At 46.5% G+C, this 3,426-nt stretch overlaps 1 protein-coding gene across 1 annotated transcript in view; it reads left to right on the plus strand.

The window, feature by feature from the left end:
• The first annotated feature begins 272 nt into the window (after positions 1-272).
• LOC105569977 (glyceraldehyde-3-phosphate dehydrogenase-like) overlaps positions 273-3,426 on the plus strand; it is an 11,115-nt gene continuing 7,961 nt past the window's right edge. The window contains exon 1 of the mRNA XM_012026867.1: positions 273-369. The gene's annotated coding sequence lies outside the window, so the exon portion shown is untranslated. The remainder of the gene's footprint in view (positions 370-3,426) is intronic.

A 3,426-nucleotide genomic window follows, 5' to 3' on the forward strand; every position in this document is an offset into this window, starting at 1 on the left:
AACTAGAACTTGGATTAAGTTCTAGCATCGTGGACATAGGCCTTTACTCCTACTCCTTACTCCAAGCTTACTCCATGCATTGTAGACGACGCTTAAGAAGAGACGGAGATAACCGACTAACCTCTGGTTAACATTTAACTAGCAAACGAAAAACCGGGCCCGAAAGGAATGTACTTTCGTTGGCACCGTATCGCGGTGTCCAGTTGAACTTCGCGGCGCACGTGTCGACAATCGATTATCGAGCCACGTGACCCGCCGAGCGCCGGCGACGGGGCACGAGCGCCGTTTTATATTATCGCACCCGTGCCCTTCAAACGACACTACTTCGTTAGTACCCGTGGCGGACGGAGCTGATTTCTTTCGTACGCGGTGAGTATCTCCTCCTGGACGGTGCGCCTCCCGTTTTCGCGCTCCCGAGTGAATCCGCCGCTCGTCGCCGGTTCTTCGCATGGCCGTCATTTCTCTCTCGCCGGGCGGCACATAACCGCGCGACAACGTAACCGCAATTCGCGTCTGCCATCCCGCGACGTACGCCGCACCGGCCATTCTCGTGACGTCGCCTTGGACCAGCAGTAAGAATCTATCTCACCTCCCGGCTCGCGATAATCGCCCGCTGGACTCGGCCGTGCTCCCGCGGGAGAGGAGGAGCCTCGGGAGGCGCGAGGTCGAGATGATGTAACGACCGGGCGGATGTAACGACACCCACCCCTCGCCGCTCGCGACGAGGTTCGCGGCGAGGATTCGACAGAGTCCCTTCGCTCGGCGACGCGGACGGCGATCGTTAAACGGCCCTCGCGCGGTCGATATTATAGCTGGTGGCAGAGAGCGATCCGTGAACGCTTAAAACTGGCTTAGTCGTAGACGTAGGGCAAAGCAGAGAGAATCGTAAGTCGTACACAATATGCCTTTCACGATCCGTAAACGCTTGAGACTGGCTTAGTCGTAGACGTAGGGCAAGGCAGAGAGAAACGTAAGTCGTAAGAGGCATATTGTATACGACTTGCGTTTCTCTCTGCTTTGCCCTACGTCTACGACTCGGACAGTCTCAAGCGTTTACGGATTGTTCTCTGCCATCAGCCTATCGCTCGACGGGCGATTACACGGCTGGCGGGCGTTCGATCGCGGTGTAACGAGATGAGCTGTGCTCCGCGTTTCTCGCGGGACACCGTCGGGTATTCAAAGTCCGATTCTTGCGTTCAAGATCGTCTCGAGTGCGATCCCGAGAGGCTGCACCGGCGTTTTATCGACCGCACGGGACGCGGTGCTGCTTGAGATTTGTCGAGTTGAATTCCTAGCGAGAAGTGACTTGTCGATCGACGTGTCATTCCTGACACGGTTCAAGAGGCTTGTTTCTTGTTGCTACCCTGGTGAACTAGTGCAATAAATTGGAGTAAGACAAGTATATTTTTTCTCATTCTAACTGCACTGGTCCACCAGTGGAGGAACAGAAAGCAAACCTATTATGATGTCGAGTGTAAAATCGTATTGCGAATACCGTCCTTCGCCGCCCTTGGTCCGTAAATTGATTTGAAAACTAAATGTTACCCGCGCCACATGCGATTACCGTATCGTCGATTGCGCACGATTAAAGATCTTAATGTCTTCCATCGCTGAAAAATATCAAAAGAACTGTGTTAAATATGACTTTGTTTAAGTGACCTCTGGTGAAAATTGTTCTCGGAATTTTTATACGAATTGGTGCACTTTTCAGAAATGCTGAGAAAGTCCATGTTTCTCAGAATTTTTTTATATATGTACGTGAATATTCTGAGATATAAATGTTTGAAACAATAGAACGAGAAATTTCAGAATGCCAGGGTGGGTTGACGATAAGCTCCCCGTTTTAAATTTCAGAATATTTCAGAATTTATACATACGAAAAATTGTAGGAAAGGTATAAACGTTCTCGGTGCTTCTGAAAAGTGTCCCAATTTGTATTAAAAAATCTGAGAAATTATTAAGTTAATGAAAAGAAATTTTATAAATTTTGAAATTCACATAAAAATTATTTTAAATTCTGAAAAAGAATTTTCACCAAGGATTTCATGTCCATTTCCACCAACGCAGATTGGCTTTGGTCTCGGTGTAGCTTACTTACTATCACTTTCTAGTTTCAGGAATTGAAAAAAAGATACAGAGTAAGTTAAACCGAGATTAAAGTTAATGCATTGCTAGAAATGGACATAAGTTTGCTTTTTAATCCAGCTATTCTCGCACCTTATCTTCAGTCGTCTTCAACCGACTATTTATAAATCCTTGAAGGGCACGGAGACAAGAACAAGTGTATAATAAATTTCGACGAGCTGGATTAACATCTGCTAAGTAATAAGAAGATCTTGCCTGTAATTGTGCGAATAAATATAAATCATCATAAACCATCGTAATTTCGACTTTCAAATACGAACAATTGCTAAAACGTTATATATAATAGCACGTCGCAACGAGTCCCATTGCGCCAAATTATAGATATCGCAATACTTTCCGTCCTCTTCTTCGCATTTGAATAATGATTTTCAAACCAAATTATTCGATTAATTTTCAAATCGGCGATTAACTTAATCTCTTACTCCACGCGTCATCGTCCTTGATCTAATCTTTCTTGCCGAGGAAGGAGAGTTGATACTTGAACCCCAAAAAAAAGTTAAAATAATCCCGCGTGTTAGAAGCTGCGGTTATCGCTCGATTAATTAATCAGGACTTTGTCGAAGCCGCGGGAAGTCCGAACAAGTTTCCCTCCCGAGCTGGCGACGCGCGGATCACGTTAGATTGAAACGCGGTTGCATCGCGACTTGTGCAGCGATTGACGTCAGTTTCATCATCGAGCCGCCGATCCGATAATCCCACGCACGCGAGGTCACGCGATCATCCGCGTAGACACCGAGATGTCGAAGAACTTGGACACACCCCCCTTCGACCTTGCCTGACCTACGAGACTCGTCGTTGGTGCTCGATCGGAGGCGCGTGCCAAGATTGTCTCGTCACCGCGGCTGCCTTCGAAGATACATCAAAGGCTAAATAACGTTTATGTCGCGCGCGGAATTATGTAAGCGGCCGCGAATCTCTCCTAATCCTGTTGCGTTTATGATTGCTTTGTACTTTCGCCAATAAACGTGTAAGAAAACAATTTTTTCACAGTTCGCTTGGATCTTGCCTAATTGTCAGTGCAGCAAAGATATTGCAAAGCATTTTGTGTACGTACAGCGACGGACCGAATGGGTGCAACACTTTTTAATGAGTTTGGGAATGTGCGTTTAGATTCAGGGTTACGCTCTGAAATCTTCTCCGAGGAACATTTTACTCGATCGCACCGGAAACATTTTGAGCGCTCTTCCTCGAGAACAGACTTTCCTCAGAGAAAATTTTTGGAACGTAAACCTGAATCTAAATGCATGTTCCTAAACGCATTTACGAAAAAGTGTCGCAACC

The sequence above is a fragment of the Vollenhovia emeryi genome, unplaced genomic scaffold (genome assembly GCF_000949405.1).
Source record: "Vollenhovia emeryi isolate VEMERY1.0 unplaced genomic scaffold, V.emery_V1.0 DF939122.1, whole genome shotgun sequence".
Classification (NCBI taxonomy): domain Eukaryota; kingdom Metazoa; phylum Arthropoda; class Insecta; order Hymenoptera; family Formicidae; genus Vollenhovia; species Vollenhovia emeryi.